This window comes from Rana temporaria, chromosome 6 (assembly GCF_905171775.1).
Source record: "Rana temporaria chromosome 6, aRanTem1.1, whole genome shotgun sequence".
In the NCBI taxonomy this organism is placed as follows: Eukaryota; Metazoa; Chordata; class Amphibia; order Anura; family Ranidae; genus Rana; species Rana temporaria.
In genome coordinates this window covers 178,939,699-178,952,306 of record NC_053494.1, presented here as the reverse complement: position 1 = coordinate 178,952,306, position 12,608 = coordinate 178,939,699, and the positions used below count along the sequence as shown (strand labels likewise).

The 12,608-nt window shown below is 43.9% G+C and overlaps 2 long non-coding RNA genes across 2 annotated transcripts; both read right to left on the bottom strand.

Moving 5' to 3' along the window:
• Nucleotides 1-863: 863 nt before the first annotated feature.
• LOC120942693 lies at nt 864-1,524 on the bottom strand. Its single transcript, XR_005750247.1, has 3 exons — nt 1,475-1,524; nt 1,171-1,357; nt 864-1,076 (listed from the first exon to the last, which is right to left on the bottom strand). It is a non-coding gene; the product is annotated as an uncharacterized LOC120942693 (long non-coding RNA).
• Nucleotides 1,525-6,709: 5,185 nt separating this feature from the next.
• Nucleotides 6,710-7,371, bottom strand: LOC120942692. Its single transcript, XR_005750246.1, has 3 exons — nt 7,322-7,371; nt 7,017-7,203; nt 6,710-6,922 (listed from the first exon to the last, which is right to left on the bottom strand). It is a non-coding gene; the product is annotated as an uncharacterized LOC120942692 (long non-coding RNA).
• Nucleotides 7,372-12,608: the final 5,237 nt, after the last annotated feature.

Genomic DNA, 12,608 nt, shown 5'->3' with positions numbered 1-12,608 from the left:
ATCAGTAGCCAAGAACTACTCTATCACTCTTATGCAGACGATACGCAACTGTATTTTCGCATCTGCAACAAAAAGGATCATCATCCCAGTTTAGAGAAATGTCTCTCTTTGATAGAAAACTGGATGACTAAGAGTTATCTTAAACTCAACAGTTCAAAAACAGAACTCCTTATGTTTCACGCCAGCCGAAAGAGTCAACTGGCAACAACCTGGATACCACCGCCCATTCTGGGCCAAATCATCACCCCTAGCTCCAAAGTCAAAAGTCTCGGGGTCATCTTCGACACCTTCATGACAATGGACGCACAAATAGGGTCAGTAGTCAGCGGAGCGCACCATCTGTTGCGCCTACTACGCAGACTTATTCCATTTATCCCCAAAGAAGACGTAGCAGTCGTGGTGGGAACAATCGTGAATTCCAGACTGGACTATGCTAACGCCCTGTACCTCGGACTCCCAAAGTACCAAATCTCCCGTCTGCAAGTCGTTCAGAATACGGCCGCCAGACTGGTGACTGGGAAAAAAAAATGGGAATCAATCTTACCTTCGTTGAGAACCCTTCACTGGTTGCCAGTAAAAGACAGAATTGCATTTAAAGCACTCTGCCTGACACATAAGTGCATCCATGGGAAGGCTCCGCAATATCTTTGCGACAAGATAGAACCTCACAATTCGAATCGCGTTCTGCGATCCACCGACCAAAATCTGGTCAGAGTACCAAAAACCAAATACAAAAATATGAAAAGAACATCTTTGATAGTCTGGTCTCAAATAGTTGCCGACACCCCTGATGAACAGAAAAAATGGAGGATCCCCCAGGGTGGGGCTTTTTAGGCAACAGTAGTACTAGTAGTCATAGTAGATACAAAAATAAGTAATAGTTTAATGGTAACAAAAGGTATCAAACAATATGATAAACATGTATAATACAAAAGTTTAAAAACAACACATTAATGGGGTGTGGTTGGAAAAGAGTGAAGAGTCCACGATATAAATACTGGGCCCAATGCGTTTCGGGTTTCCTTCTTCAGGGACCGAAGTATGTGTGGAGTCAAAAAGTGTAACAAACAACTTTTCTAGAAAAAATAAATAAGTAGCAATGTGTTGAAAATAATAACATACAAAGGAAAAATGTATAAATATTAAACTGGCACAGATAAAAGAACATACCACCCAAGACGTATCAAAGGCTCAGCACACCCCTTAAGAAGACCTCGCGATCAGGACGCATGGCAAACCTCGGATGGTGAGGAGAGGAATGAGGACTGGCATCTGTGTCAATCACAACGTAGCAAGACCTTTGGCCCGAGGTGTCACAGCATAAAAAAGTTTATTATGTTGTATTTTTTATTTTTACCTGTCCCAAAATATAAATGAAAAAAGGACAGGATAATATCAACGAGGCAAAAGGTCGCAAATAATCTCAAAAAAAGAAAGCTGAACCATGAATTTATATATGAGCTGAGAGACATACCTGTAATGTCAAAGAGTAGCCAAAGAGGTCAGTAGAGGGCTCAAAAGCTGAAAATGAATAAAAGTAATATGGATCACAATTTAGAAATGTGAAGGGTATGAAGAAAGACATTTAAGGCAACAGGTTGGAAGTCGTGCTGGGAGACATACAAGGAAAAAGTTACTTACATGGGAAGAGGACACAAGCAGTGTGAGTTGTATACAGATGCTGCAGCCATCCAGCAATGTCTGACATTGTGGGGCTGCTGGGCTTTAAATAGGAGATGGGAGGGAGGGGAGAGTAAGGTGGGAGGAGGCTGTCACAGAGAGCCTGGGTGTTATGGGTCAGTGTGCAGGAAGGGGGCGGCGTAAAATGAGCATGTTCGAGTGAGGAGGGGGGAGGGACAGGTATGTCCCGCTCTCCTCACATGGAAGCCCGCACTGGTGACGTAGGGCTGCTTGGAGACGCGAATGAGGTATGATAAACAATGGGCGGGACAGAGAGAGAGGGCGGAGGTACGCCCTGCTCTCTCACCTCCGCCCATACTCGCCACTGGTGCGATGACGTAAGCACGCCGCCAATGGGAGACGCAATGTGTGTAATGTGGGGTGGGCGGGACAGAGAGAGAGAGGGCGGAAGATACGTCCTGCTCTCTCACCTCCGCCCACACTAGCCGCCTGACAGCGCAAGTGGCGTAGACACGCCACAGCGCCGCTCGGAGCTAACTGGCAAGTGACCAGGAAGATCACCTGACACGGGGGTAAAAAATATGCAAACGAGTACGCTATTGATTTGCAGAGTATGCAAGAGACGTGTAATGAAAAGAGGCATGAACGAAGTAGGTACTGGGGGAAATAAGAACATAAAAGGTCAAATAAGGAAGAAATGGTAAAGAAGGGGGATAGGTGTGTTGAAACTGCTGAAAGCAGGTAAAGGTTTGTATATATAATAATATTGTGAACACAGATACTGCGCAGTGCCAGTAGAGGTTTGTAAGCACAGTGGTTTATTATACAGGTAAGCTCAGCCATAAATTTAAAGGGACAGCGATCAAAAAAGAAATTTTATATTGTAAGGATATATTAATTGTACAAAAAATGTACAAAAAATGGGACACATGGGCCAATAGGTCCAGGGGCAAAGAGGAAAAGACAGGGGCATGGAACTGTCCACTGTGTGATCCCTGCCCCTGTTATAGGCGCAAGTATCGACCCACGGTCAGAAGCACCAAAAGGTGCAAGGGGACCAGGTAAAAAAAAGCCGTCTCCCTTGAAAGAGGACAGACGGCTTACGTGCGCCCAGCTAAGAAGTGACAGTAAAAGGGATGCCAGTCGAGCCAAAATGCGCTTGGAAGGTGAAGTCCCCGGGGGGGTGTGCCGACGGGTACATGAGCATGGTGGTAATACAGGGAACAATTAAGTATGAAATACTGACATGGGAGTTGACGGGATGGAAATAAGGATAATAGTAAAGAGGGTTATGGATGGGGACAGTAGGTGACATAAGGTCCCCGTAGTGTAAAGAGGTCTTGATCAGTCTTTTTCACATCCCCCAGAGGAGAAACCTTCCAAAAAAGGCCTAAAGCGTATCTGCTCATTGAGGCCCGGTGGAAGATTAGCCTCTAGTTCGGCAATCCAACGAGTTTCATGTTGTAGGAGGATCTTATTCCAGTCCCCACCTCTGGGGCTTGGATGGATCCTATCGAGCATTAAAAATTTAACCCCTGAGAAGAGTCCATTATGTTGAGACAAGATGTGGCGCCCCAGTGGCAAGTCTGGGTTGGCCGAACGCATGGCATGTAGGTGCCGGGAAGCGCGCTTAAAGAATGGTAATTTAGTTTTTCCCACGTAGAACCTGTTACATTGACAAGTGAGTAAGTATATTACACCAAATGTCTTGCAATTAGCAAAGTGTCTCGGTCTGTAGGGCCGACCATTGGGTAATACAATATCTCGCTCTGTATTGATGTATCGACAAATGGAGCAGCCTCCACAGGTGAAGGTACCCTTCCTTTTACAAGGATCTTTCCTGAAGTTGTCCTTGAATTCACTGGCCACAAGGTGGTCTTTGAGTGAGCAGGCCCGTCGATAAGTTATCGCGGGCTCTTTTGGTACAAAGGGACCGAGTTGGGGGTCAAAGGAGAGTAGGTGCCAAAATTGTTTGAAGATTCCTCTCGTTTGTTGATGCTGAGTGTGGTACTTGGTGATTAGTCTAGTAGTATCACTACCAACAGGGGACTTCTTCCCTGATTGTACCAATAGGTGTGACCTGATTTGTCCACTGGCCCGTTGGAATGATCTTTTGAGGATTTTTTTAGAGTACCCTCTATGCAGTAATCTGTCACGTAATCCAGCTGCCTCCCGTAGAAAGGATTCTTGGGTAGAGCAATTGCGTCTAAGGCATAGATATTGACTATAGGGTATTGATCCTATCAGAGACGTGGGGTGTGCACTAGAAGTATTGTATTGCAGTATTGTATTACCCGCCGTGGGTTTTCTGTAGAGCCCTGTTGATATGTACCCATCGGGGTTTTTGAATAGGGTAACATCAAGAAAGGGAATTTGAGAGTCGCTGGAGGACATTGTGAACTTTAGGTTCAGCTCGTTGCAATTCATGATCGACATAAATGACTCGAGCTCCTCAGTCGATCCCTCCCAGATCATAAGGACATCGTCAATATATCTGAACCATCCAGATACGAGGTGGATAAATGGTTCTACCGGGTTACTGGTCAGAAATAGTTTTTCCCACTCCCCCAGGTACAGGTTGGCATACGATGGGGCACAAGAAGTCCCCATCGCTACCCCCTGCACCTGGAGGAAGTGGGAGCCGTCAAACGTGAAGACACTGTGATAGAGTATGAACTCCAAGGCCATAATAAGGAATTCCCCGAGTTACCGATCGGCACGGAAGATGGGAAGTAAGACATCCCGTATAGCAGCTAAGCCCAGGGGGTGTGGGATGGAGCTATACAGGGCCTCCACGTCGATAGCTACCAATAGTGCTCCTGGAGATACTCTAAGATGTTCAACTTTATTTAAAAGATGGATGGTGTCCTTAATATAGGATGAGAGGTGCATTACAAAGGGTTTCAAGTGTGAATCGACAAAAATACTCAAATTCTCCGTTAGGGCGCCACTGCCGGATACAATGGGGCGGCCCGGTGGATTTGTGAGATCCTTGTGGATTTTGGGCAAGCAGTAGAAAGTTGGAATTTTGGGGTATTTGGTGCGGATAAACTCCCATACGTCATGGTTCACAGCACCCTGTGAAAAAGCTCCATCCACTAAAGCATAAAATTCTGTTTCGAACCTTATAATAGTGGATGTGGAAATGGGGGTATACCAATCCCGGTTGGAAAGGATTTTTGTACACATAGCCTTGTATTGGTCGTTGGTTTGGATCACGATGTTGCCCCCCTTATCGGAGGGCTTGATGGTGAGTGAATGACAGTCTTTAAGTTTCTCTAGTGCCTCATTGGGTTGGTGAACGAACTGTCTGGGGTTGCGTGGTTTTCGTAATTTCTTAATTTCTGCTGTTGTAAGTGCTACAAAAGCGGCCAGGTTCGAGTTGGTTTGTAAAGGAGGAAACTTATCCGACTTGATTTTCAATATGTTTGAAGGTCGTTCAGGTACTGGAGTGGTGATGGATTCTGACATAAGGGTTTCTATATCCGAGATGTCATCAAAATCAGAAAAGTCTACCTCGTCACAAAGTGATAGAAGCAGGTCCATGTCTTCTTTGTGCTGTTGGGCACTGGTAGGAGAAGTTTCTGTTTTAGGTTTAGAGTACAGACTCTTAAGTAACAACTTCCTTGCAAACAGGTGAATGTCCTTTATAATTTCAAAAGTGTCCAGTGGTGCCACTGGGCAGAAAGAAAGGCCTTTGGTTAATAATGTCGTTTCGTCGGTAGAAAGTTCATAATTAGAGAGATTGATTATATCGAGACCGACATTGGATCTTGATTTATCATCCATCAATATGGGAGGGTCTAGGTATCCTGCCGTGTGTGAACTACTTGAGGAAAAAACCCAGTATCCGTGGTTTCTCTGATTGTGGGTCTTAGTCCTTCATGAGTGAGATGGGTACTGTATTGTTGTGAAGTCGAGAACACAGGGAACAGCCCAGTTGTTTGAGCTGGGGAGTTGCTGTGTTGATTGGATCTATCGGACTCGGCGTGGGAATTGGTGGGTCCTGGCTGTTGTACTATGCGTTTCTTGGTGGTATTATCATCATTGTCCGATAAAGGTCGTTTCGGTTTAGCATTCCTATTTCTAGTAGAATTTTGTGTGGGGGCATTGTTAGGGACATTTGATGAGGCCTTATTGCCCTTTTTGGAGGTAAAAGCGTTACCTCCTTTCGAAGAATTTTGTTGGCTGGGATAGGCTGTTTGCCATTTATAGGCTTTGCCTTCTTGGAAAGACCGTTTATCCCTCCAAAATTTTGTTTCCTTTTTGTGCAGAGTTTCTGCAGTGACCACATCAAGTCGTCCCTTGATTTTAGTCTCATGCTCTTTAAAGGCGGGTAACGCCAAGAAGGGTAAAAGTTTAGTGTAAATTTCATCAATGTCCTTTTCAACCTGTGCCGATCTAGTCTTGTATTCTTCTATGAGAAGTTTCATCATGTTGGCAGTACAAAGTTGAAGGTTTAGCTCCCATTTTTTCCGAAACTCGGAGTTTACATTGTCTAGCAATGGAAAAATCTGAATCCGAAGACCATAGGGATTAATGTCTTCTCTTAGATATTTTTCAAAACTCTCAACGTGCCAGAAGAGAGCTGCCTTCTTTTCCACCAGTCTGCCAAGTTGGCTACACAGGGAGGAAAGCTCAGACTGTATGGCCTCCCCCTTGTGGTGAGTGGCAGAATAACCCTGCATCAATTCATCCCATTCCCTGCCTTGAAACATGGTCAGTGGCAGAAGTAAAAAACTGCACCAGATAAGAAGGTCTACTTACTCAGAAAATTAGAGCAAGAGAACGTAGTCCACAAGGAGTATTACAAAGTATAGTATAAATGATAACGGTTCAAAAGGATATATGAGGTAAGTAGAGATCAAACAAAGATGTAAGTGGGGGGCTGAAAATGGTGGTAAGCCACTTTCATGGGTATTTTCTACCCTAAATACGAAAATATGAAAAGAACATCTTTGATAGTCTGGTCTCAAATAGTTGCCGACACCCCTGATGAACAGAAAAAATGGAGGATCCCCCAGGGTGGGGCTTTTTAGGCAACAGTAGTACTAGTAGTCATAGTAGATACAAAAATAAGTAATAGTTTAATGGTAACAAAAGGTATCAAACAATATGATAAACATGTATAATACAAAAGTTTAAAAACAACACATTAATGGGGTGTGGTTGGAAAAGAGTGAAGAGTCCACGATATAAATACTGGGCCCAACGCGCTTCGGGTTTCCTTCTTCAGGGACCGAAGTATGTGTGGAGTCAAAAAGTGTAACAAACAACTTTTCTAGAAAAAATAAATAAGTAGCAATGTGTTGAAAATAATAACATACAAAGGAAAAATGTATAAATATTAAACTGGCACAGATAAAAGAACATACCACCCAAGACGTATCAAAGGCTCAGCACACCCCTTAAGAAGACCTCGCGATCAGGACGCATGGCAAACCTCGGATGGTGAGGAGAGGAATGAGGACTGGCATCTGTGTCAATCACAACGTAGCAAGACCTTTGGCCCGAGGTGTCACAGCATAAAAAAGTTTATTATGTTGTATTTTTTATTTTTACCTGTCCCAAAATATAAATGAAAAAAAGGACAGGATAATATCAACGAGGCAAAAGGTCGCAAAAAATCTCAAAAAAAGAAAGCTGAACCATGAATTTATATATGAGCTGAGAGACATACCTGTAATGTCAAAGAGTAGCCAAAGAGGTCAGTAGAGGGCTCAAAAGCTGAAAATGAATGAAAGTAATATGGATCACAATTTAGAAATGTGAAGGGTATGAAGAAAGACATGTAAGGCAACAGGTTGGAAGTCGTGCTGGGAGACATACAAGGAAAAAGTTACTTACATGGGAAGAGGACACAAGCAGTGTGAGTTGTATACAGATGCTGCAAAAACCAAATACAAGTCCAAAGGAGAAAGAAGGTTTGCTTTTCAGGGTCCTAGACTATGGAACGCTTTACCAACCAGCATTCGGTTGGAGGAAAACCACCTGACTTTCAGAAGACGGATCAAAACTCTGCTCTTTTGATGTCATGAGACACGAACAACTAGCGCCCAGAAGCGATTCAGTTCGCATGCGCCGCGCTTTATAAGTTTTTCATTCATTCATTCATTCATTCATTATAGTGTATATAGGTATATCGTTTTTTTTATTATTAATTTTTTTTTTTTTTAATTGGTAGAAATAGCAATTGATTGACAGATGTATAACCCAGCAAGACCAGGGAAATAAATGAGGTGAACTTCCAGGAGTGCTGAACCTTTACAAAGACTTGTTTCTCTTTCAATAGACCCATACATTGGAAGTACTATTAGTGTAGTGTTTTCCCATCACCAAGGAACTGTTTTCTATTGCTGAGCACATGAGAACCTGCTGACATTGTAATGTGCGTATCTTATACTCTAAACGCACCTTCCAGCGCAGTAATATTATGATCTATTTGTCACATTTTTCTCTTCAGCTTGACACTTTGTAAAACATATAAACAGTTTTATTCCACAGACTATTGAGAATAAATTAAGGCTGCCTGGATGTAACTGAGGCTATTTAGTTACAAGTGCCACTAGAATTAGAAGAATAACATTAGGCAGCTCAACGGCCTCTTGGGTTGCTGCCTATTCATCAGAATGTGTGAAATTGATGGGTGCCTGTAGTGGCTGCATGTGATAACATTGATTCTTCAAGCTTAAATGCACAATTAAATGAACAATAAAAAAAAAAAAAACACCTAAATGGTGTGCTTTGTAGGCACTTTTAGAAAAAGGAAAAAAGAACATGTAAAGCTTTTCAGTTTTAGTGAATGAGTCTGTGTTGCAGCTTGTCAAAACATCTTTTCTTTTTCTTTTCCTTGTTCTTTTTCCTAGCAACAAGTAAATTCACTCATGGTGGTTGTAATTCTGGAAATTCTAAAAACAATATGGGCCAGATCCACATACAGCGGCGCATCTCTCCGCCGGGCGCAGCGTATCTAAGATACACTACGCCGCCGTGACGTATTTTTTTTTTCAAATCCTCAAAGAATTTGCGCCGTAAGTTACGGCAGCGTAGTGTATCTTTGGCAGCGTAATGGCGCAGCATTCAAATCTCTGTGATGGGGGCGTGTTTTATGTAAATACGGCGTGACCCGATGTAAACAACGTTTTTTTTTAACTGCCCGTCCATGGGGGTTTCCCAGTGTGCATGCTCGAAATTTACCCGGAACAAGCCAATGCTTGTTCCGGGTAAACGACTTACGCAAACGACGTAAAAAATTCAAAATGCGAGGCGGGAACGACGGCCATACTTAACATTGAGTACGCCACCATATAGCAAATTTAACTATACGCCGGAAAAAGCCGAACGGAAACGACATGAAAAAATGCGACGACCGGTCGTACGTTCGTGGATCGTCGGAAATAGCTAATTTGCATACTCGACGCGGATTATGGCGGGAATGCCACCTAGCGGACGCCGAAAAATTGCATCTTAGATCCGACGGCGTACGAAGACGTACGCCTGTCGATCTAGCCGAGATGCCGTAGTTTCTTGTTTTGAGGATTCAAAACAAAGATACGACGTGGGAATTTTGAAATTACGCCGGCGTATAAGTAGATACGCCGGCGTAATTTCTTTGTGGATCTACCCCTATATCTTTAAAAGGGTAGTCCACCCAAAAGTGAAACTCTACTTACAAAGGGAGTCTAGTTAGCTCAGTCATTCCCTAATTCCTTATATGTTTTTCATAAACCGTGCCATTTTAAGCAAGATCTTCCCATCATAAAGCAGCACCCTGGAGGTGGGGCAATGATGGGGTCATGGGTGGTAGGAGCAACCACCCACGAGCACACCCACTATTCAGGAGCATAGGCGTGTGCACAGGGTGTGCCCGGTGTGCCCAGGCACACCCTAATCACCCTGCCTAGGCCCCCCTCCTTCCCCTTGCAGCGCTTCCCTACTCTCCTCTCCCTCTGGCTGTTGTTGCAGGGATTTTTTAGGATGAGTGGGGGAAGGGGTCTGTAAATATGTAACTTACTGGCGCCTTCCCTTTCATTGTGAGTGATCGGTAGTATGTGTTTGAGCTTTGGGGTGCACACACTAATGCAATAGGCTGCGCACACCTATGTTCAGGAGGTTCGCCCGAGTCTTGGAATCTTGAAAGGAGTCTCGAACCTTCTGATACTTTCCACATGCGGTAGTGAGAAACCAAGTTCCATGAGGCAGGTTGACTTTTCACCATACAGAACAAAAGGGCCACACTTTACTCTAGAGGCCTCTATCCACATTATAGTTTCAGGCTCTGCACCAGGGCCAACATCCCCTCGATGCTGTACCCTGAATTGTAATTAGGCAGTCTTCTGGTAAAGTGCCACCACATCATCCACCCTGGTGCTAAACAACCCCTCCTCCTCGCAAATATAGGCCATACTGCCCGATAGGCAACATAAAAAATAGAGGCAGCTTGCTATGGGGGCACCCAAGCTGCTGCTCTTTGTGTCCATTTAGATACGGAGCCACGGCTCAGCCCCATCCCCTTTCTCTCCTCATTGGCTCACCGACTTTGATTCACAGCCACAGAAGCAAATGTTCCCCGCTGCTGTGTTTTAGCCAATCAGAAGGGAGAGTACTGGGCAGCCGAGGTTCTCGTGCAACATCGCTGGATCGAGATGGGGCTCACGTAAGTATTAGGGGGTCTGAGGTGGGCTGCTGCACCCTGAATGTTTTTTTATCTTAATGCATACTGCCCTGCGGCCCAGTCTCCGAAGGGAGGGGATCATTATCTGCTTCAGTATGTCACAGTACATGTTGGCATTCATGGTTCCCTCAATAAACTGTAGTTCCCCAGTGCCGGCAGCACTCATGCAGCCCCAGACCATGACACTCCCACCACCATACTTGACTGTAGGCAAGACACACTTGTACTTACCTGGTTGCCGCAACATACGATTTACACCGTCTGAACCAAATATGTTTATCTTGGTCTCATCAGACCACAGAATTACCTGAATATGTACCACAAATAGTCGTTTGTAGCTCCTATTTCCCTGCACAGCCAAGGAAATGTGTTTGGTCCAGGGCAGCCTTTCTCAGCCAGAGTTCCATGGAACCCAACGGTTCCTCCAAAGGCTTCTATAGCAATGAACAATTTCTGCCTCATAGATAGGTAATTACTAACAATAATAACTTTTTAAGCCATTTGTAAAGGGGGGATTCTTCCTAATGACCACAAATGTAAGAAGCATACTTCCCAGTGATCATCATGCTAATGTACCACAGATTATAGTAATTATTTGCAGGGTATTCCTGAGACCAGAAACTTATTTCAGATACTTCTCCAAGTTGGAAAGATTGCGAAAGGCTGGTCTAGAGGGTGAGAAACGAGCAGAAATACCCACCTTAATTCAAACCTTCTGTAGCTTTCTTACCTGCCATACAACTGGTTCTATAAAGTCACTGCTCTTCACTGGTTGTGCAGTCGAGGCCTCTCCAATGTAATCATATACCACGTAGGAGCAGCAGTCGTTCAATAGGCTGGATTCACACCTATGCAGTTTTAGTGCTTTTTGCAGATTTGTACTACTGTCCATTTACCATGGTTTCCTATGGAACACGTTCTGTAGTGCAAAATGCAAAAAGCACAAAAAATGCATAGGTGTGAATCCAGCCTTATACATGAAAACATCTAGAGCACCAGCTGTGGGGGAGCAAGGAATAGGTAAGTATTCCTCTTCTTTCAACCTTCCCTAGACTAAATAAGCATTTAACCCTTGTTGTGTGGGGGAGTTATGTCATGTAGTCGTGCTCATCAACATGTTAAGAAGCCTTAAGTTCCATCATTCAGTAGGATCCTCTCATATTGTACTCTAAAGTGATGAGGGAATCGGGTCACATAAGTCTGTATTTGTTGGGAATCTGCTCACTATGGATTGTTAATCAAGCTGGGAGGACCAATCAACTTGAAACTAGTAAAGGATCCTATGGACCCTTCTATAGTACTTTTATAGTAACAAAGCGTGCAACCAGTATCCCTGTTGGCGAATGGACCAGTGAGCATGTGGATGAAGTTATATGGATATAAACACAGTTCATTTTATTAAGTCCTGATTTACAGTGCAGAACTATATCATCTGTAAAAAGACGTGCTTGCCTCTTAGTCCAGTTACCATTGCTTAGCATGCTTGGTTAAGATTCTGTGCAGTAAAAGAGAGCGAGAGATGTGCAAACAGACTGGTAAGGCAGGCCATACATGGACTGAATCATGGCTGGTTCAGCAGGAACTGGCCGAAATGCTAATTCTGTATGGGCAAGCTGAATGTACCAAGTACCAAGCTGACAGATTAATCAACTTGGGTCCAACCAGCTTGCTGAGTTTTACCTGCGACTGTCACACTCTTCTCCCGGTGGTGATGGCTTTCCCCCCGGAAGAGGACAATGGCAGAAGGGATTCCTGCCTTAACTCTGTTTGTGTTACTGGGGGAATCAAGCGAGTTTCTTTCTTGCAACCCATGGTTGCAGGAAATAAATATACTCTGTGTATGGCCAGCCTAAGGAGTAATAAATGCCACCTTCACAAGTGCACTCACTGCCAGGATCCTATGGCAGATAATCCAACCGGCTAATTGTATCACAGATTGAATTTGTTTTATCCTATGTGCAGTGAATCTGAGCGGATTTTCCCATCACCAGTATTCTGTGCAATCTGTGCCGCCATTTTCTTGAATGCCTGTCCCTAGGGCAGGAGGTCAACGCTAAAACACAACTCTCACAATTGGTGTTAACATTTCTCATTTATCTTTGCTGCTTCTCATCAGCTTTGGGACTTATGGGCAGTTTTAGCAATAAAGCTGAAGTGAGCAATTGTGGAAGAGACTGAAGAGAAGAGACATTCTTCATGTCAGATAGCCATCTCCTTCTTTTTGCTGGAAGAGTACAATATCTGTATGTATGTATGTACAGGGAGTGCAGAATTATTAGGCAAATGAGTATTT